The sequence below is a fragment of the Ptychodera flava genome, chromosome 11, assembly GCF_041260155.1.
Source record: "Ptychodera flava strain L36383 chromosome 11, AS_Pfla_20210202, whole genome shotgun sequence".
NCBI lineage: Eukaryota > Metazoa > Hemichordata > Enteropneusta > Ptychoderidae > Ptychodera > Ptychodera flava.
The window spans coordinates 28,551,891-28,575,995 of record NC_091938.1 but is presented as its reverse complement, the minus strand read 5'-3'; the positions used below and the strand labels follow the sequence as shown (position 1 = coordinate 28,575,995).

Below are 24,105 nucleotides of genomic sequence, written 5' to 3'. Positions count from 1 at the left end.
GCTGGATTCACAGACCTGAGTCAATGCACAGGTGTCCGGAGTTGCCGGTGTACATGCATAGAGAGAAGGGGAACGTTTGACACCGATTTTTGCCCGCCGGACCGTGAATCCAAACAAATATGGAGTTTAGAGTCAAATAAAAGGTCTACGCCGATAGCGAAATACCTCTTGCCTTTAACGCTCAAGTTTCAAGTGGGCAAACCAGCCTTTAGTCTCAATATCGGCCCGAAACTCTCTAGTTACCCTGGTCATCAGGCTGTTACGTACAGCAGCACCGCGTCTCTCATTAGCATTCCAGAAACCCGTGACCCACAACCGCTAAATTTAAATCCGCCATCAAACGGGCTACAGATACTGATGTACAAGTCCAGCTTTGCGTTTTGAACAAACCCAAGTCGTGGATCCCTTACTATCATTAGCTTGTAAGTATTTTAGAAACTATTTTAGCAAAGGTCACGAGTTCAATATGACATCAAATCGATTCCAGCAATCATTATCATTCAAGGCAAATAAATTACCAGGTCCAATAAACAGTAAAAACAAACACACAAAGAAACGCCCATGGGATGGTGCTCATGACGGTAATATTGATGATGCCCGAGCCGAGGCGAGGGTATCATCAATATTACCGTCATGAGCACCAGCCCGAGGGCAGGCAACAAATCGTGATCTTGCCCGTGCTAGCGTGTGTTATTAATTTTATTACACCGAACAAACACTTGCTTTCGAAACTTTGCTCAGAATGCAGTCAAGTGTCGAACGAGACTCGCCACAGTGAAACGTTCTATTTGTTGCTCGATCGCAATGCTACATGAAGTGAATTAACGTCTAAAAACGAAGACAGTGTTGTTCAAGCTTTTCTCGTTTAATGTACTAAACATCGTCGTGTACTTCAGGTCGAGCTAATTTCTTGTACCTTTTCAAAAGCCATTGCTTTACAGAAAATACCAAGCAAATGTACGCGATGATGTGGTACGCGCAGAAAGGACGTGCGGTATTCCAGAACGTGGTAGCGGGCTTTATTACACCTCACTCATTCAGCGTGCACTGCCATTGGTTAAACACGACTCACGTGACATGTAAAAGAACGTGATGATGCCCTCTGCGAATGTGATGATGCCCTCTGCGAACTTGATGATGCCCTCTGCGTTTGATATTACATGGATGACGTCATTTTACTTACTGCGCATCCTTTCTGCGCAAAACAAATTGTCGTTCGCTTGGTGTACTTTGCAGTTGGCAACTTATGGCTGCGAAACGTCATGCAGAGCTGTCACCGGCACAGTTAGGCGATATTTTGATGCAAGTAAACAGCAAACGAACGAAAATGGCAACAAGGAATGCAATTTCTGTGTTCAGCGACTATGCAAGCAACAAATTTGGATACGCCACCGAGGAGATCGGCAAACTTTAGCGGCAACCCTAGACTCGGCACTGACAACATTTTACGCTGAGGTCCGGACTCAGAAGGCGAACTGTACTCGAAGAAGTCTTTGTGTTTTTGTTTCTTTGCATGTTTGCTTGTTCGGTGTAATAAAAATAATAACACATGAGAGCTAGGGCAATATCACGATTTTTTGCCTGCCCTCGGGCTGGTGGTCATGATCGAAATACTGATGATGCCCTCGCCTACGGCGTTATTATTTAAATATCACTGCACGCGACAGGGCTATATCACCTCAGCCATGTCCTATCACTTTTTGTTCTATATCACGTGAGTGAGGTTCAGCCAATCACAGTACCTGAATAATACGTGAGGTGTAATAAACCCTGATAATGTACTTGACCAGCAGTTCGGAGCCAAAATGGGACTTAATAACGATGAACGCGTCTCGGAGTTGGACATTAAACATCAAAGGTATTTATCTATCGAAGGACGGTAGTTTTTTGACTGCATGTGTTAATATACGTGGATTTTTATGGTCTACAGGATTCCGGGAGCATAATCGTGACAAACCTACCCCTTCTCTCTATGTATACCACACGGCAACTCCAAGGACCTGTGAGTCAATGTTGACCGCTCGTTCAGTCGGCCTCTGTCATGATAAGAGTATAGCTAAACGGTAAACGGTACAAACTACTTAAAAGTGATCAACACGCGAAGCCAAAGAGAGAGAACGTGTGGTACACTATAAAACATACAGAATAATACCCTATGTAGTGATGTTCAGTGTTACTTGCATGCGTACATTTTGCGGTCCCCTCAGGGATGCTCTCAGTGGATCTCGAGAACAGATGCTTGCAATGGTACCCCTGGCTTCGAACGTTTATACCGCAACGTCGATGTATAACTCTTGTTATTTACCTCGGGCTATCCTAAAACGTGATCCTGCAAGTCTAGTAGGTCCAGCGTGCCATGCTAGGCTGGCCTCTTCTGTTAATTATATATAGCATGTGGAGTTGAAACGTGAATAGTTTCATTTGCCAGACCTCGTGACATTTCACATCAATTTTCAAAACGCGCATAAAATGGAATGATATACTTTGACAATGATACAATGTAGCAATGATATCATAAGCAGATAGGTTAAAATGTTATAAAATGTCATTGAAAGTGAATTCGCTTTTTAAATAAAAAAATAATCCATACCTTACTGAAATTTTTAAAGCTAAATGAAAATCAAAACTCCAATGGATTTAATTTTGAATCAAAACCCATATCAAAACGAAAAAAGAAATGAAAGTAAATCTAATTTTCAAAATATAAATCAGAAAACAGTCGAAATGAAAGTCAAAACAAATTCGAATTTAATGTTTAAAACTTAATGGAAATTCATAACCAAAACAGGAAGAAAACTTTCAGTAAACCTGTCATTAAAATAGGATTGAATCTTGAAAAGCAGCTTTTTCTTGTCTAGTTAATTAAAAAACATATCGCAAAAATAAAATATGCATGGGCTACCAGCCAAAGAGAATGGCGTGATAGTGTACTTCTGAAGCTTCGCTACTTGTGTTGTGGGCGCTGATGATGCTTCCCCTCTTGTCAACTCATTCGGCACTGCTGGCTTCAATATGTTTCTCGAAATCTGATTTCTGTCTGCACCACTCTTCCTCTCGTTTTTGTTGGCGCGCAGCTGCCTCCTCGATTTCCTGTGGTTGTTGTAGTCTGTATGTTGACTGTTCTTCATATACCACGCGCTGGATATGAAGCTCTTTTTCAAGCTTGAGTCGTACGTCTCTTTCCAAAGCTTCGCCCATCTGTTTTCTGATACGCTGGCGCTCTCCCTAAATGACTGGATGGACACTTTCTGTGTTGTTGTCCACTCCTTCACATATTCTAAGTCTGATTCTGCTTCCAAGAAATATTCGGCTGTCTCGACTCGTCTTCCAATTTATCTAGTCGCGTGATCAACTCTTTTATTTGTTCATATGCAGTGGTAACGTCTGCCTTGTCCTCACTGTTGGATAGCACGGCAATTTAATCAAGTTTGATTTCGGCAATTGTCACCTGTCGTTTGTACTCTCCTCGGTGAATGCCATGTTTTGTGCACGTTTGCAAGTACTGCGATCAATCGGTTATTCAACTGTAAACCTCGTATCAACTGCATCGGTTCTGTTTTCCCACGAAAAATTTCATCTAATTCGATAGCTGCAATAATTGTAGCCCACGAGCCTTTGTTTGCCGTGTTAGCTATTCAGCCCTACTGGCCGGGGCTGAATAGCCAACACGGCAAACAAAGCCCGTGGGCTATAATTATTGCAGCTTCCAATTCGACTGGTGCAATGCTTTGTACAACACTATGATGTACTCACGCTCGTCTCCCGTCGTGGTCGCCATCATTCAGTGTGGGAATATTTGGTATAGAGAAATTTGCCGCCGATCATTCCCAGTACCACTGGAGAAACTCACAGTTCTCGATCAACACAAACATTGGTTTATTACGTTTAAACTCACGATGCAGAGCAGCACGCCGTATCTAAGTACGTGGCCATTACAGGTTATACAAACCATGATGGGAAATCTCGTACTAATGAGAATTTACCTCAGAACACAACAAAGTAATACGAATAAGTGCAACCATGAAGCTAAGTAACAACATGTCCATGTTAACACAGTCAGCGCAAATAAATCACATCTAGGCCGTAACCTATGGGAGTTTGACCGTCAAATAACTTTCCGTATTTTGAATTGAACGCGGAGTCCCGACGGCCCGCAAATGCCGTATCAGGGCCGTAAAGATTAAACATCTTTGTTACAAAATTGCATTTCCTATAATAATTCCACCTGTCCTAATGTTCCGGGTTTTTCAATTTTTTCCGATATCGATTGGCAAATCCCACTTTGCCTTACCACAGTTCTCATGTTCGGTTCAATACATTCTCCTGCAGTGAGTACGAGTACTTTTAGTATGTTTTTACTATGTGTTACAACAGACAAACATGGACAGACTGGAAACACAGCATGCCTTTTGTTCCATGGTCGTCTTGGTAGACTATTGGCTTTCATATTAAAATGAGCTTCAAGGTGTTAAACTTTTCGGAGGCTTTGTTTGTGGTTGATAATTGCAGGAGATTATGGGAAAAGTACGACGAGATGGCATTGTGCTGCCAGTCGCGTAACAACCATACTTACTTTGTGAGCTCACGGGGCAGAAATACTGCTCTACGCCAAACAAAACATAACACGCCAGCCATTTCATAAACATGTCCTTCCATAGCCAATTTTTAAAAGACGATATGACTGACCGTAAACCATTGAGTAAAACCAGACAGAATGGATAAAAGACTTTTCAAATTTGGTTAAAACACACTCATTATATATTCATAAAAATATGAGAGGAATTTTTAAAATGTTAAACTCACTTTGTGAAGCTCAAAACACTCCCATTTTCGCCAGCAAGTCAATTCCGCTCAGTACCACACGACAACAACAACACAAACTTTGCCGAACATACTTTCGCTTAACAATTGGCGAAAATCCGAAAATTACCGAAGGATGCATGGTCGGCACTCTTCGGAAAAGAGGGCTGAGAGCAACCTGAGGCGAGGCGAACATGGATGGGTTACGTAACCGCTTCACGCCTTAAACAGTACCCGTTGCGACTCTGTCTATCTTTCTCTGTGGTGTTACCGATGAGACATTCCATCACAAAATGTATGATTATCTTCAGATGACATCAGTCAGTTAGCAAAGTGCCTTGTACATTTAAACCTAGCCAGATAAGAGCGCCTACGAGACAATACACACCCAATACATCCAAACAGTGCTAAACTCAAATTAACTGCAATATAACAGTACATATTGTCACGTGAAGTTGTTGTCTCTTTCCTACGCAGCAACTATTGAACCAATTCAAACTCGAGAAAAATGAGCTGTCTTGATCCGCCAAACAGCCAAGCCGCGATATTATTGAGTTGACGCGCTGTGGCAGTGTTGTAGGATGCTGATGACACTATCAATGTCAAAATAAGTTGGTTTCACAATAGTAACCTTATTGCGTGGTGTTGACGTGGTGTTGAAAATATGGTCCAGTCCAAGTAGAATTTGTTATAAAACAGAATCAATACGTTACGCTTACTAAAACGGGTTAGACGATTGATCCACTTACGATTTCAAATCACTGACGTCGCTCAACGGCAAAACACACACGAAAAAACCAAAAAAACTGTTGTTTTACATATAAATGTTGCATGCAGAAACGGAAGAAATAGTATCGACATGACTTTAAAAATCGCCGGAACTTTGTATTCTAACTGATCGCATATTTATTTTACACGGCAAATAATTCGTGTTTCTTCCTATCTGGTATTAAATTTCACTCATCGTCGGTGAGAAAAACAATATATTATAGACCATTGCATGGCATGGACGGCCATAAAGTCACATCCCATGAGGGACTCCAGTGGATAGTGACGCTGGTGTAGCAATTTGAATATATTGCATGGGCTTTTCGGGCAATTATTTCATTCTTTTTCAATTTATCTTTTATCGTAAATTTAATTATTTATTCAGGTTTTGTCGGTTATATTTTGAATTTTTATTCATTACTCATTTGTTTGCTTTGTTTGATTGATTGGTTTGTTGTTAATTGTTTGCTTACTTTTGTTTTGCTGGTTGCTGGAACAAATTTTGGATAATTCGATTATCAAGTAATGTCGGTTTAATCTGCAAATTTAATTCCATCTGCTTTTTAAGTTACAGACCTGTTGCTATGAGTAATTTGTGATACTGCAACATTCAAATATAGGGCACCTAACACTTTTGAGAAATATGAAAAATAAGATGCAATTATCCCAAATTAGTTCCAATTGTGTTACTTGTGTTTCTTGTTGTTTGCTGATTCATCCTGGCTTCCCTGTGATGGAAGTAACATCATGCATCTGTTCTATTTCAATCAACACCTTTCCAAAATCGTCAGAAAAGTCGTTTTTCGTCGGTTGTGGTAGATAAGTATGTCCCGACAAATAGATAGAAATGAAATTTAAAGAATAACTACAAAGAGATCGAACGTGGGTGTAATCGCACTAATCACCAGTACTGGCAATGCATAGTTACGGCTTGAAAACCTAACTTACAATTGAAACGAACACCAGAAGCCGTGCTCACATATTGCACTAGCCTTTATGTAACTGGCAATTAGGAGGACAGACTTCTTTTTTGGGATGCCAATGTCTCTGTAGCGTGGCATGGCATAAGATATAATTGCAATAGGACGTTTCTGAAAATACTAATTGTTTCATGACAGAACCCAGCTTACGAGACATTATTAAAAAATATAGACTCTTTAGAGAAACCGTCATGAAAATTCAAGAGCAGTACTGTGTAAAAAAACGTAAATTGGTGCAACCTTTACACTTTATATTAAAGCATACAGCTTGTGATATATATATATATATATATATATATATATATATATATATCATATATATATATATATATATATATAATATATATATTATATATATATATACAGTATATAAACCGTACGCTCTGTGCCCAAGTTCAGAGGTTGCCATAAAGCCATTATGGTGATAACCGGGAGGGCACATTGTATACATTTTGTGTATATATATATATATATATATATATATATATATATATATATAATATATATATATATATATATATATATATATATTATTCACGTGGGCATCGTACGTGAACAGGAGGAACGGGTTCAAAGCAGTGTAACTTTGACATCGCCGCTCTACAGTTATTTTGCCAAGACGCCGGTTCGACCTAAATTTATAATGACACAAAGTATTGTGATTTTAGGTTTTGTGTCTATATATACTCGAAGCTAATTAACAAATGACAATGCTACAGGATGTAGTCTACTTTCTCTCTTTTTAATTCATAGAGAAGAATGTCTTACAAGACAAAAATAGTCACTTGTTTGTACTGAGTAAAGAATCAACTGACTCTCATAGTATATACCGTACTACTGCCTCTCAGTGGTGCGTGACATAGACAAAAATGTATTCAGTTGAAAGCCTTGCTTTTAACTAACGTGATAAGCAGCCACCCTAATGAGCTACAACGACATAATTTTTCAAAATAAGTTCAACTTAGTGATAATACATCTATGGAGGTCAAAGGTGAGGACCCAACGCAACAAGTCGAGTGAACGTGTCTATAAATTGTGTCCAAATTTTACTGTAAAAAAGTCTCCGGGTCTCCTGTTATCGAACACAAACAGTCTTGACAAGCTAGTGTGTCGCTATTGGAGTGGAAATGGGAGTCTCTTTGGCCCATTACAGGCTGAAAATTGGACTTTTTGGTGGTGGAGACCCTGGCCGTTCGAACAAAGGCAGGTACAGTGACAACGTGCATGCAAATCTATTGCTACGTGGCTCTATGAAGATGAGTCTTGCCATACGAATATGTTTCTTTGTATTGCTGGTGGTCGGCAATATCGAACTAAACCCAGGGCCACAAACTACCCGGTCCAAAACCCAGACGGTCGAGAATGCAATAACTAAAGAAGATATAGATAATATTATGGACAAACTCAACGAAATAGCAACAGACTCGAAAGAAATTAAGGCAAAATTCAACAGTTTGGAAAGACGCATGGACAACATTGAAGACACGCTGCATAGTCTCAATGAACAGAGTGCAGAAAACTCAGAGAGGATTGACAAACTCGAAAAAATTACAGACACCCAAGAACTGAAAAGCCTGAAAGAAGAGCTGGCTACTACAAGGAGAGAACTGAGACAACAGCGCAAAGAAAATGACGATCTGAGCAACAGAACGCGACGATGCAATCTGATATTCTATGGCGTCGAACAGGATTCCGTAATTGAGGATTGGGAAACCACCGAAACAAAAGTCAAAGAAATTGTAAGAGATAAACTCGACATCGACAAGAACATATCATTTGAGCGTGTCCACCGTATTGCTAATGCTCCATTGGTACGTGGTTTTCGCCCAATCGTTGCGATGTTCACATTTTTCAAGGATAAGCAACATGTCTTGAGTAAGGCAGTGAATCTCAAGGGGACTACGATCTCTATTGATGAAGATTTTGCACCTAGAACAAGAGCCATAAGACGAAAACTATTCAATATGCGACGCGAAATAATAGCAAGTGACAAGTCGGCAAAAGTAAGAATAAATTATGACAAACTTGTGGTAACATCAGAATCAAATGGCCGCCGTGTATACACATATGATGACCAGGATGGGCAAATCGTGGAAATACAAACAGGACACCATCAGCGATCGCGAGTACAAGTTCAAGCGCTTGATTTATAGGACACTGGCCGAAGCCCCGATGATAATAAGGTGCATTCAGAACATTGCCAACTTCAATCTAATTTAGCAAACAGTCCTCACTGTAACACATTATCTTGTATTGGGTGGAACGTTAGGGGTCTGAAATATAAATGGCATGATAGCGACTTTATTTCATTTATTCGTAATTATGACATCATAGGCTTGGTCGAAACATGGGCAACTGAAATAGGTTCTTTCGTTCTCGATGGCTATGTTTGTTTCGAATCAGTTCGTCCACAATTATCCTCTAGAGGACGACCAAGTGGAGGCGTCGTCTGTTTTGTTAAATGTGATCTGAGTAATTATGTGAAACAACTCAAAAGTGATCTGAATGATATTGTATGGCTCAAATTAGAAGAATTAAACAAGTCAACTGTACTTGGTATAGTCTATATAACCCCACAGGGATCATCCCACTATTCAAATGATGATATTTTTACTCATATTGAAACTGACATGATTTATTTTCGTAGTCAGTACAGAGATTGTCAATTTATGCTAATAGGAGATTTCAATGCAAGAACAGGTGGTTTGGATGACAGAATCACACTAGATGGTATTGATTATCTACCTATAGATCCAAATACCTATGTAAATGATAACATCGAGACAAACCGTATTAATTGCGACACAGATTGTAATGTTTACGGCAAGCATCTGGTCGATTTATGTAAATCATCGTCGTTATGCATTGTCAATGGAAGAATTCCTGTTGACCAAACAGGTGAATTTACTTACATTGCAGAAACAGGGTCAAAGTGTTGTTGACTATGTAATTGTTTCTTTTTCAATATTTAATAAGATTGTGCGTTTAGAAATTGGTAACCGGTTGGACTCTGACCACTTTCCTTTGTCTGTTATAATCAATGTCAATTTTAACGATAATAATGTATGTACTTTATGCAACGATGTTAGAGCTATAGCTACTCTTGATAAGAAATTTATGAAGTAGCTTGATGCTGAAACGTTTGTAAATCAATTTACTCAACCAGAAATGCAATCCCTTGTAGCAGCATCATGGTGTGAAGGCATAATTTTTCCAATTTCAAAAAAGGGGACAAAGGCCAGGCAAAAAAACTATAGAGGTATCACGTTACTTCCAATAATTAGTAAACTATATACAAGAGTTCTTTATAATAGATTACAATTCTGGGAAGAAACTGCTGCCCTCTCCGAGAGAGTAAGCAGGGTTTCGAAAAGGATATAGCACAGTGGACAATATTTTTATTTTACACACGCTTATACAAAAATATATTGGGCAAAAAGGGGGGAGATTTTACTGCGCATTTATGGACTTAGAAAAGGCCTTCGACAGAGTGTATAGAACTGCCATGTTCTACAAATTGGGTAAAGCAGGCCTTAAAGGTAAAATGTTTAGATGGCAATTTATGCTCAAGTAAAATCTTGTGTACTTGTTAGTGACAATTTGACTGATTTTTTCAATTGTCCATATGGCAGGGATGCCATATGGACAATTAGACAATTAGTTAGACAGGGATGTATATTGTCACCTTTTTTTTCCTTTTATATTGATGACTTGTATGAAGAGTTTAAGAAAGATGCATGGATAGGCGGGTGTTCGTTGGGTTTAATTGAAATTTTATATATCCTTTTTGCTGATGATTTGGTTTCTACTAGCAGAAAGTGCTATCAAACTGCAGAGACTTTTAAACCCTCTTGAGTTGTATTGTAGAAAATATAAAACAAAAGTCAATTTGGACAAAACTAGTATAGTGGTCTTCCGAAATGGTGGACCACTACGTAATTACGAAAAGTGGTTCTATAGGGGAGAACGAGTGTCAGTCGTGTCATATTTTAAGTATCTAGGCATTGTGTTTTCTTGCAGTGGCTTAGAGAGTAAAGCACAAGAGGTCTTGGCAGACCAAGCCTCGAAAGCTCTTTTTTTGCTCTGTACTAAGATTAATTACTTTAGAGACGAAGCTATTGACATATGTTTTAAACTTTTTGACTCAAAGATTCTCCCTATTTTGAGTTATGGTTGTGAAACTTGGGGACACATTGAAGGCCGAAATATCGAAACTGTCCATGTAAATTTTGTAAGAGATTAATAAGACAAAGAAGACATGTCATAGATGCAGCTGCCAGAGGAGAACTTGGGAGATCAACACTCAGATCCATAAGACTGCCCAGAATGGTCAAATATTGGCTGAGGCTTTTAAAAGCGAACTCTGATAGGTACATTTACCATGCATATAATGTACAATACGCAATGGCAGAACATGGTAAAAACTGCTGGGCAACAAGTCTTAAAAATATTCTTTTCTCGTATGGTTTTGCAGAATGTTGGTTCAACCAGGGAGTAGGGAATGAAGACATGTTTTATTCCCAATTCAAACAGCGTTGTAGAGACATTGGCATACAGAATTGGCATGATCTCATAAGTAATTATTGTAGGCTCTCACATACTCTTTATTAAAAACTTCACTTTGTATTGAAAGCTATTTTCAAATCCCAATGAAACCCATCTTAAAAACCGTACTTACCTCATTTCGCATCTCATCTCATACACTCAATATCGAAAAGGGGAGACATACTGGTTGTGAAGAGAACGAAGGGTGTGTCCATGTGACACTGCAACAATTGAGGATGAATTTCACTTTCTGTTGGTATGTACTTTTTACAACGACCTTAGAAAAAAGTATATTCCCCAATTCTACCATTCCCACCCAAATATGGAGAAATTTGTACAATTATTGAACACAAATAAGACAGAAATTACCCGGAATGTCTGTAAATTTCTATTTTATGCTTTTAAATCACGCAATGATGCTCACTCTGTAACATAATACACCTTTGACTGTAAATGTATTTTTGTTCTGACTTAAGGCACGTAGGGCCGGTGGCCTATAGTGCAAAATAAAGATTATTATTATTATTATTATTATTATTATACATCTATTGAAATTGTGACGAGATTGATCAAATAAATTGATGAGTAATGAAGAAATAACATTTAACATATTTGATCCTTTCCAGATCTCTCCATACCGGGAAATGGGATGTTTTAAATGCAGGTCTGTGTCTCATCCCAATATTTACTATTAATATCTATAACAACAAAATGGTCCTTGAGTAAACATAATTCGAGTTCAAAATCGATAAGACATACTTCAGTAAATTAGATTTAATTGTAAATCATGGAGCATCTTTAGGTTTGTCAGCTGCCATCTCCGGGCAGATATGTGACAGAAACAGCATCAACTGTTGGGTTATGACTGTCTTTAAGGACATATGTATCGTATCCTTAGACTTGTGCGACAGGGACATGTCCCAAATATCGATGAAATGGACACCAAATCCCCCGAAAATTCGCCGAACTATTCGGTTAATATCATAGAGGATCCAGTTACTGCTGTGAACGGCTTGCATGGCATCATTGTTGTCACGTGGATGAGTCATCTTGATCATCACCTTTGCTTCAGGACACTCCGACAAGAGTCGCACGACTGCCTTTCTCCCCTGGAGAAGCCTTTCTATGAATGACCTGGTAGACCATGATACCAAATGATAATTCATGTTCATAACCATAACTGTAGAGTTGCAGGAAGTCCGGGAGATTCTATCGAGCAAGTCAGCTTCGAAAATCATGGAATTTAATTCACCAAAGTGATGCGCCCTCATAGCATGATGAAACATGAATACCGTCGTTTTTTACCTATTGCCATGCCACTTTTCGGCGCATACAAGTTTTCACCCATATTTATGTTTATATCGAATACAGAAAGCAACCTGACGTACCACTGTTCCATCGTTGAATCCCCGTACAACCAAAGGTGACGATTCTCCAGACACTGGGAGATTTCTTTGTCACTGAATTGTCTGGCCTTGCAGGACAAGAATTGATAAACCGTCACATCTTTCCAAAACCCATCAGAGATCGGCACCGGAAGATCGGCTTTGCAAAGAGGTGGGTTTGGCACATCGTTCTTTGCAGGGACGTCGGAACAGTGTCTAAATAATAAGACGTACAGTAAGGTATTTTAGAACAAAAGTCAATTCCGCTACGAGTATATCAGGTGATTCTTTACACTTGAAAGACGCTAACTTTTGTACTCGCCGAAGACCAGTTGAATAATAAGTTTCTTGTACACGTATGTATATCATTTATTATTTTTATGTATCGGCATGGCTGTCGCACAGATAAAGAATTCTGAAACAGCTCGGGCACCTGCCAATTTTGTGAACTCAATTTTTTTCTGTAAAATTAAGGTAGAACGCACCTCGAGGATAGATATTCGGACTCTCAAAGTTTTATAATTTTTTTCTGATATACCACATGTGGGGGTTCATTGTAAAGCTCTTGGTGAAAGAAAACTTTTCAGCGGCTCAGGTTTCGAAATCCGAAATTTTTTATTCTTATCCATAGAGTTAACACAGGGATGGCGGCCTTGAATTTCTAATATCGGTAAATCTTGGGTCATTTGTTTCTTTAGTACCAAAATTTGCACGGTGACCCTTATTTTTATTCTTGATTTTGAAAGAGAATGATTTAAAGATTCCTTGAGGCAGGTAAGAGCAAAAGTGTAAGTCTTTCACTTCGAGGTGCATACTACCTAAATAGCCACTCTTTCGTTACAGTATTCTTTCTAATAGGAAACAGTCTGGCAATATAGGTATATAATGACTGCTCTGCAAAATCTGATTTTCCAGTTTAACTCTTTCACAAAATTACAAAGATAATTTATTCATTGTAAATGCTCTCATTCAAGCACTCTTAATTATATTGTTACATTCGATCACCAGAAGTGCACTTATGTTAGGGTACATTTAGCCGGTGCAGGGAACAACAATTGTGGTGGAACAACGTCTGTCAAGGTATATATAGGGCCTACAAAATAGTGGCGTTTACATTTGTCAATATATTGGGGAGTCAATTACTTCGGAATGGCCAGTCAGCTAGGTTACTCATCTTCACAGTAGATAAACTAACTCGCACGTAGCGTAAAAATATAAATACTTGGATTGTTTCCCCTGTAACAAATCGAGTTGTTGTATGTTAAATTTCGTTGACCTCAATCTCTACGAAATAAAAAAGAACAATGTACTAATTACTCTGCACGTATACGTCTAACCCAACATTCTAAGATCCTGCAGGTTTTGTGGTTTTAAAAATATTTTATAGCTCGGTACATACGATAGCATAGTCTTATAAAGACTTTATTTGAAACAAATTCAACGATCATAAACGCATTCATTCTTCAGAGAGACAAAAATAGTTGTTATGATGATTAGTAAGATAAAGTATCATGTTTACCTCTTAATATCTGAATTTTAATTGGGTTTGCGGCAAATGGAGCTTTCATATAGTGGCTGAAAGATAACAAAATCAGACAACATGTCATTCTGCGGTACACTTTTTCGTAGTGAGAGGCGACAACAAAAGAATACCGCATACTATTGGCGTCGCCGTACTCTAAATCTGATTTTAATCAGATTGACAATATGTAGCCCATCTGTGAAAGATTATCAGTCACCTTTTCAAAAAATGGCAGCTACTGTATGTAAACATTATACGCCATACAATAAATTTTGCTTAGAATTTGAAACACTGTATAGTTTCTTGGGAAAGTTTTGTTATGTCAAGATATTAAGCTTTTTTCATCGGCATTTCATTTGCAGAAAGTATAGATTATTGGTTCTTAGACGAGGCACAGGATGATTTGCCTTCCGCAAATATTATTGACAGCTGGCTTGTATAGTGTATGGAATGTTTAGAATAACACGGCCTGTATTAGATTATTGCATTATCGCGCAAATGAACACAGACTGACGCAAAGATACAGCTGGTTAGTATGGAAGATTAGTTACCTGCCAAAGAGATCCATTTTACGACTTTGCTTTATTGTTTTATTTGTATATACATTCAATTCGGTAATGTTTCCGTACACTTTGATGATATCTTGGCATTCTAAATTCTTCGGATGATTACAGAGAAAAACTGTCTTTCCAAGGGATACAGGATTCATATATTCGCACTCATTCTCCCATGTTCCTTCACTGACGAGCCGGCAGGATGTAAATTTATTGGACTTGTAGTGCGCCTTCCATTTTATGCGATCTTCTTTACCTCTGACATCTGTATTGAGCCAGTGAATTGCCTCCCGAGTGAAGTACAATATGACCTCGATGTTGGCAGGACCTGTCCATCCCGCCAGAAAATAAACACTGTATGTACCATTCCCGTAGTCGATAACCCTCCCAGCTGTTCTTGGGGTTGAATATTGCTAGATAAAACCGGGAAGAAAAAATCGCCACCTCGCTCTCTTTTACGACCATTATATCTCTCGCTTCAATAATAAGATGCACTAATTCATCTTTGGTAAACACCGTCCTGTTTCCCGGAAAATATACCCTAGAATAATGGTATTCAATCATGGGTAAGTCACTTCGGAATACGATATTTTAAAGTATTAACTGACAATAAAACATTCCTTAGGTAAGTGCTCGTTCTGCGATTGCAGTATAATCAATGATTCTTGTTTACCAAAAGGTTACACAATCTTTGTCATTGCTTGATACTTCAAACTATTTACTTTTTCTGAGCAAGCATAGTATTACCGTATGAACGCATTATTTTAGTATTTTAAATCACTTAAGGTTTTGAATAGTGTTAATCAAGAGTAATGTTTTTGGTTTGGTGCAGTATATTCAATAGATAAAATATATGTGGCCCTTAGCCATACCTGCTTGCATTGGGTGACGTAGGCCCAATCGTCCCATCCCCGACGGAAAATGGCTCAGCCTCAGAAGAAGTTGTCGGAAATCGTTTATAGTTTCTATCGGCCCACTCTAGCTCTTCAACGATTCCTATCCATTCCATTCCGTACCGTGAATACCTGTTGTACGGAAACCGCATGCGATTTCGATGTTGTTTTTGGAGTTTGAGATACTGTCGGGAAGTGATGACGTCATTTTCTTATTTTTAGATTTAGTGTTCACATCTGTATGCTCTGGTGTTGCATGCTCCTCTGACGCCTGATTGGTTAACACACGTAATGCCTCGCTGATCGTTTGTTTAGGCTTTGAATTCAACCTGAAATCTTGAACTTCAAGACAAGCCTAGCGAATAAAAATAATTGTTTTTATACAGCGTCAATATCCACAATAAAGTGATCATGGACGCTGAATAAAATCACAAAAAGTAATCAAAAACTTCAAAAAACATTGAAAACCCAGATCTACAAAGCAGATTTAAAAGGGAAAGTTTCGATGTTGGTTTTTTACATCTCTGGATGTAAAAATGACAATTTTGTTTGAAAAAATGCATGGAAATTGGATTTGAAAGGTTGTTTTTTTCTTTCTATGTCACATTTATATTTACGGAATTATTTGTTTGTGTAAATTAAGTAATGGCTTCTTTACAATAATCCCTGGTTTGATGCTTTTAAATTTTATTGAAGGGCCGGGCTTTAAAACAGATGTACAAGTCTCATGCCACAGGCTCCTTGGTATATATAGGTTTGTACTCGGACATTTCCCGATTTGTCTATGATACTACAATGGTTAACTTGGTGGCAGTTTTGGAGATACCACTGTGGCAGTATCATTACCAGTGGAAGCTCTTAAGAATGCCCATTATTTCATGTTACCTTTGTGGTCTCCATTGTGCAACCATGCGCCTTAAATAGACTAAGCAATGTAAATATAATGCAATACAATATTATTTCAGGAAACTTTTACGTTGGCATGGCAGATTGTATCACTAATTATCATTATGTACTAAGTTGCATGGCATTTGTAAGTGTGTGTGATCAATAGTTGTCAACCATTTCACACTTTAATGGACAGCGCATTAAAGTTGTTCGAATGCACTTGACTATAAATACTATTAGCTAAGGTCTGCAGACACTATAAAATATCATGTATACATTCACTCTGCATTGCCACATGCAGCAAAATGTGGACAAATTGTCATTGACGCTATATTTGTCATTTTTGGTCAACAAATTATGTCAATAAAACGCTTGTTTGACACCTTTAATATTTTGTATACAGGTTCACAGGGATGAGCAAAATGTGATATATTCAAATTATGATGAAATCTATGATTTTGTAATTTTTAGACAATTTTTACAATTTGTGGTTAAAAATTTGTTTCTCAAAAAATACTCGTCTGATAGCTTCGATATTTGGTATACAGGTTTCTAAATATGAATAAAATATGATATATGGAAATATCATGAAATCTGCAATTTTGTATTTTGTTGGTAATTTTTGTCATTTTGACCAAACATTTCTTTCTCAAAAAATGCTCGTCAGATAGCTTTTGTATTCGGTATACAGGTTTAAAGGGATAATTTTGATTTGATATATTCAAATTATGATGAAATATTCAATTTTTGCGACGGGGGCAGTATTTGCCAGTTTTGGTCAAAAAATGATTCTCCTAAAATTATGCGTCTTATAGCTTTGTTGACATGTTCTTAGGGATGATCTTAATGTTATATGTTTAAATTGTGATGAAACCTTCAATTGTGTAATCTTGCAGTTATTTTTGCCATTTTTGTCTTGCAAATGAAATGAGCTATCAAAGATTTCCCCATCATCAACACATGAACATGTGTCCCAAATAGTTATATCTTTTCATAACAAGGTGAGTTATATCGGCCGCTTGTTTATGAGAAAAAATATGATAATGGTGAATTTTTCGAATGATTAAAGTGGTTATTTCAGTCAGCAGAACTTTTTACAGCTTCGCATCAAATTTTACAAAATTGATTCAAATTTCTGTAAGTTACAACATCTTTTTAAATTTCTTATTTCTTTACCATTTTTCAAGGAAAATATTATCATATGACGTCATAAAGGAAAGACCGCATCAATTCCAAATTCTGCATAACCAAAGCGAGAATCCCATTTATCACCCTAACATGTTGTGCCAACGAAATATTCTATATGACTACTAAACCTGGGCGCCCAATCCCAGTCGAGACTGGTCAACTAAGCCATGTAATTTAACACCGAAATAAACATATTATTAAATGAAATTTGAAGCTCGTTTTAAACCATTCATTTAAATATTTAATTAAGTTGATAATATTATTATTGTGCACTGAATGTGTTATGTCCACACAGTAGTTAACCATAAGAGGTATATTCGAATTGCGCACTTTCTCATCGTTTTAGGGCTATTTCACTTACCTTGAGAAGAACTCCAATGGTTATTCCGACGCAAATGTAGCAATATGGATTCTGTAGTCGCCTCAGCTTTAAAATTAAAGACTCAGTAGGCATGTTTCGGTACTGCTTTTTGAACGATGAACAACAATGCCTAAAAATACTCCTATCAAAGTGATTTCACAACAGTCCCTTGCTTCTCGTACTGCGGGTTTTCCTATTATCCCGGAATGTTAGAGGTGTGTGATAACAAATTTCTGGTAATGATTTGCCCTATGATATTATGTATTCTTGCGGGAACTGAACGTTTTTCTCGTGTGGCGAACGCTTATTGGTCACAAGCCTTCAAACTCTCAGCCCGATGCGTCAATTAATTGGCAAATGGGATGTCATGTAATATAAAATGTGAACCCAAACTGACGCCAGATTATCCTTCAAGCAGTTAGCTTGTCCCAACCGTTGTGTACGTTTTGATATGTACCTTAATGAAAGCCAAAATTATGTAGTCGAGGACAACCTGAAAAGTCTTCAGTATGTGATGTATAGTAAAGTGTGCATATAGCAGAATATATTTCGAAGTTTGATGATAACAAATTTGAATGGAAGAAACTGCATTGTTTCTACGCGGCGTGATGGATATCAAAACAGGCCAAAACAGTAACCATGATTTCTAGAAAAGCATGCAGTAACTACGTCTATTCAAGCAATAACAAAGGTCCAAAATATAACCTAACATAATGAAAAATTATAATTGAATTTCCTACTATGTGCAGAAATTTCTACTCGCACTTGCCTCTTTCACTTGACAGTTTGAAAGGAATCGTTTCAAATATATAGTACGTGAAGAGTTCCGTGCCCGTTGATTTTGGTCTCCTATGCCGTATTGGACTCCCAATACCATAAATTTTGCGGTTATCATGGAGAAGTATGACAACCAGTTTAACACATATGACACGCGTAATACAAAAAAAAGTTGCAGCTGCATTAATGTTGTTTTTAGGTCATATTTACGTAATACTACATAATTTTTGGCGCCTGCCAAAGTATTAAATATTTTTTTGAAAAGTAAAACTAATTGAAAAGTGTATAAATTACATGTACAATAAGCCTGTCATTCTTGTTTCTCCTCGTATAATTGTACAGATATAGCACGTTTATGAACCGTGCCGACTGGCCCGTCTCTGATTTTGAACAGATAGTCTCCAATACTGATTGTAAAGACAATGCACAATTGTGAACCATGCCCTTACCCCCAAGCTGTGGCCTAAACTGTCTACGTGGAAAGACGGGATCTTTAAAATTTGACGAGATGCAGCTCAGATTCTGTACAGTCCGTATGTCTAAAATTAAAGATTCAGAAAATTCGAGCAGTAAATTCGGAAGTAATTAATTGCATTCCTATTGCAAACGATATAATCCCTTACTCGGCATACATGTGAAGTATCTAGTTTACCTCAGTCTCCAACAAATGTTGTCTGTTGGTGTTTCATTCCGGATTTAGGTTTGGCCGATTTATCTTGCATGTATGATGTGGATCAGGTGTTCATTTAGACTATAATTCGCCAAGATGAGAATGCGATCGACTCTACCGATTGGTTCCTACTGTATTACTGCCGGGCGAGGTGCTTTGCAGACACGTTAGTGCTGTCGCGTGAACGCTGCCGCTAATTTAACAGGTGACCCGTTTGTTACTATCTTATTCAGAGCTTGCCTGCGTGCAATAACCTTATTCCTTTTCATGAAATATGCAAGGTTGAAAAAAAACTGTTCTGACGACATCAAGAATATTCAGCGGAATCGACCGTGTGTTCAATCGGCCTTTGTCAGGATAAAGGTATACCCAATCCAACGTAAACGGCTGAAAAACAAGTGCAATGTATGCGTCGGAAGTAGGCTGACCAGGTGACATTTCACTTTCACATTAATAAATGTGCTATTTCTCTTAGCTCGTCGCATATTTTACCGGCCGCTGTGGTAAACTATATACTGTGTCCTAAATCACTAAGCAACCCCACCAAGTTGATTATCCCAATCGGCCCTCATCAGTCATACTTATCGCGCAACAAACACTTTGCGATGTGATTCACGAACTCTACAACGTGTGGAGCGGTCTCAGTCAGAAAAATGTAACAACTTAGCCGGCTATTGAACCACTCTTTTTTGGGAGTGGAGGTTTAGCCGAGCGGTTCTCTCTGTGGCCTCTCCGCTAGGCGACTGATGCCGTATGTTGTGGGTTCGAATCCGATTGAAAACTAGCCGTATATTCAGCCTCGTAACATGTCAATCTGTGCACATCTAAAACAAAGTAACGTAATGCAGACTAGATCTTCTGTGAAAATGGGAATGGAACAATAAAACATTTTGCAGCATTTTATTTACCTTTGGTCGAATTGTGCGTAGCGATAACGAACTCAGGTTGTACTTGGTTGAGACATGAATGGTACAAATTTCAGTCGTTGCTAAGAAGAATAAAGGCGGAAAATAAAACAAGCAGCCTAAGCGGCCTTAGATTCCATCCTGACCCCTAGCTTTCCGGAATTCTGTTAGGTTCCAACACTTTCGCTCTCGCAGTATGGATACAAACTTACGTCATTTGTTTACCTGCTCGAACACGCAAAGCAACATGCTGTACTTGTAAGTGACCAACAGAGATCATGGCTGAATTCAAGGTGTTTCTCCGAAGGACAAAGAGGGTGATAGTTACACTGAACATACATGCACTTAGTATACACAGGGTTTCATGAGAATTTAAAAAGATCAACCGATGTCACTGGTGCGGCTCCTCTGTCGGCACTCTGACCTGAGCGAGCTGGCGTTTTCCTAATCTCGCGCTTGATTTGTGTACGGACGGAACGTTTGCGGATAGCAACGCGCGTAGTAACGAGAATGGAGGTAGTTCAGAAGTGCATGCCATTGCCAAATTTCGGACGCAGTGCGCCTGTCTACAGCTTTTGAATCTCGCGCACGGTTGTTTAAGGAAAACGTACTAAATACAGAAGTAGGCCCGGAACTCGACGCGTTCATCCGAATTTGGACACATCGGGCCGGGGCGTGATAATATAAAATAAACGCACGGATGTGAGGGCGCTTCTCCCCAAAGCTTTAAACAGGCACGTGATGTAGGTATATGATAATGTATGATGTGGGTCAAGCTGTACTTATCTGAACCCTCGACCTTACTACACAAGTCATCTCCATTGTCTTATTATTCTCATCTATGTTGTATTGACTTTCCTTCCCTTTGCACATAATAATTTCTTTTGCTCATTCTTGCCTATGAGATGTCTTAGGTTGTGATCCCGGAAATTTCCTTCTGAAAAAAACAATTTCAGTGTAGGCGCTTTCAAGTAGGCTGACAAGGTGACATTTAGTTTGCACATTACTCATTGTGATATTTCTCTTAGCTATTCGCATACTTTACAGGCTACTGTGGCAAACTTTATGCTTTGTCCGAAATCACTTAGCAACCCGCTAAGTTGATTCTCCTAATCGGCCCTCACCACTTCCTACCGGGCAACAAACAATTATAAATATTTGTCAGAATTCTATTTAACCTTTGGTCAAATTATGCGTCACGACAACGAACTCAGATTAAAAGTGAGTGAGACTTGAACATTCCAAATTTTCAATCATGCTGAGAATAATAAGGCAGAAAATAAAACAAGCAGACTTAGAGGCCTTGGAATCCACCCGGACCCCTATCGCTCCGAAATTTGCTAGGTTCCCACATTTCCGGTATCGCAGGATGGATGCGGGCACAAATTGGGCAGGTATCTCACTTTACCTCTAGGCCGTCAACTGTCCCCTTTTCACTCCTATAGTTTGACTAAAAGGGCCTCTTCCCATCACAGAATTTTACTTGAAAGAGAAAATTTGTTAACACTAATAGGGCTTTGCAAAATCTTTCTTCCAAAAGCAATGGTATTGCCCAAGAGCGACAAGACGCTTTGACCATTCTGCTACAGAATTATGTCAGAAAATATGCAAAGTTATGTATATTCATCGACCATGCCTAACACTGCTTCTAATGTACAACACGTACAGTACCAATGATTGGAGTTGCAGGATATTGAACCAGGAACAACACACAAACTTTCCGCCTTGTGATTATTCGTTCACAATGCTGGCAGAACAGAAAGATTTCTCGATCTCATTACCTTATAGAATTCTCAACGTTGTCCTTTTTCTGTCCTACATTTCCAGCGACTAATGTCGCTTTTATATGCCAAGCTTGATTGTTTTCTTTTGCGTATTCAAGCTTCTTTTATGCAATGGGGCGTGATCCCGGAAATTTCACGCCGAAAAAATATGAGATTGTCAAGTCACATGACTTGACTTGTCCACATATAAATCTGTTGACTCCTTGGCTATTTGGCATATTTTGCCAGTGTTTGTTAAGGCAACGTTGACGTCGATTTACTTCATTTCAGCATATCATCGGCTCACGGACCTCCTATTGGACGATACATTGACGAAACGCTGGAAACAAGTTTCTCCCAAGTAAAGGGAATATTCTTGAAGAGGAGACCAACGCCTTCTGGGTAAGAGCTTAGACAAGAAGATTAACGTCAAATATGAGGGTTGTTTTTTCAACATTTACTGAGTTTTGGGTTTGCCAACTCCGTCTCTTTTTTGTATCATTTTTGTTCGTCAGCGTTACTATAGGGCAAGTAATATGCTAATTGGCAAGATGAGTATGTTGTACGATTGGTACAAAATTAAATATAATCATACTTTCAAAGCATGTACTTAAATATCAGTATAGCTTCTTCGTCTGTCTATCATTAACCGTTTCATACAAAGAATTAAAATGCACCGCTATTTTTCAGCAACAACTGCGCACTTAACATGAAATAACAATTTCTTTGAGTTTTAATTGTTTTATCTCTCCCGAAAGAAGCCACTTAGTGCACGCCAAAAAACTAGTAGAAACGATGTGCCCCTTCACTTTACATAAAAGTTTTATTCTGTTAGGTGGTGCTCTGGAGTCTTGGAGATAAACATAAGTTTGTGCAAAAAAACAAACAAAAACGACATCGAATGAATAGTGTATTTGTGGTTAGATGTGTACAAATTTGCTTACATGTCAGCACTGATTCTATTTCCAGCCTGCCCTCGTTTTGGAGAGTCTTTTTTTTGTGAATACAATAAAGTTTAAGGTCGAATATGCAAAGAAAAAGGCGGGATTGGAAACATTCGGAGTTTTAGGTGAAATATTCAGTCGTAGATAAATTTCCTTTAAAACAAAGCGAAGACTGCCGTTATTTTGCCCAAAGCTCATCAACGGGCGCTGTGACTTTTTAAGATACAGCCTTGATATTTTAGTTGCTTTTAGTAATTTTTTTAGTCATTTTGTATTCGCAGTCATATTATCTTTGCGTTTCTGACAATGATGACGTCATGCTGTATGGATACATACGAGTAATGCTCATAAAGAGACTAAGGCTCCTCTCGACTCATGCTGCTGTTTAAAGAGTGTAAATAGTCAAGTGTCTGTGGATCAATTTGTTGCGTGCATTGTGCAAATCTTGTCTTCTTCTCATGACTACAGCTACCAGGCAAGAGATCCTCCATTTTGAATTCCGAACCATAGATTAAAATACTAAAGCAATGTACGCATTTCTGAAACGGATTTTGATTTCAATCTCATCATAGAAACCAAAATTGACATTTTCCGAGGCATACCGAGTCAGGTACACCCTTGTCGTTATTATCGGATGAGAAGTGAAATAGCAATATTTCAATGATAAGCCGGCATAGAAGTCTAAGGGAGAATGCGCCTCAAAGACAACATAGTGGGACTCTCAAACGTTAACAATTCTCTTTTGATCTACTATTTGTCGGTTTTAAAGCTTTTGTGGTAAGACAGCATACCGAGTCAGGTACACCCTTGTCGTTATTATCGGATGAGAAGTGAAATAGCAATATTTCAATGATAAGCCGGCATAGAAGTCTAAGGGAGAATGCGCCTCAAAGACAACATAGTGGGACTCTCAAACGTTAACAATTCTCTTTTGATCTACTATTTGTCGGTTTTAAAGCTTTTGTGGTAAGACAGCTTTTAAAAGTCTTCGTCTTTTCGAAAATCGTTTGTCCAAAAGCTAAAACAGGGTTGGAAGTCATTTTTAAATTCAAATATCGGTAAATCATGAGTAATTTGTTTCTCTAGCATGGCGATCCGAAATTTGTATTTTAGATTTCGAAAGAGAATGGTTGCGATATGCCTTGCGGAAAGTTGAGCAAAA

General features: G+C 38.3%; 1 protein-coding gene across 1 annotated transcript in view; it reads left to right on the top strand.

Annotated features, from left to right (window-relative positions):
• The first annotated feature begins 22,197 nt into the window (after positions 1-22,197).
• Positions 22,198-24,105, top strand: part of LOC139144014 (epidermal growth factor-like protein 7) — a 28,279-nt gene continuing 26,371 nt past the window's right edge. Inside the window, exon 1 of the mRNA XM_070714658.1 lies at positions 22,198-22,401. The gene's annotated coding sequence lies outside the window, so the exon portion shown is untranslated. The remainder of the gene's footprint in view (positions 22,402-24,105) is intronic.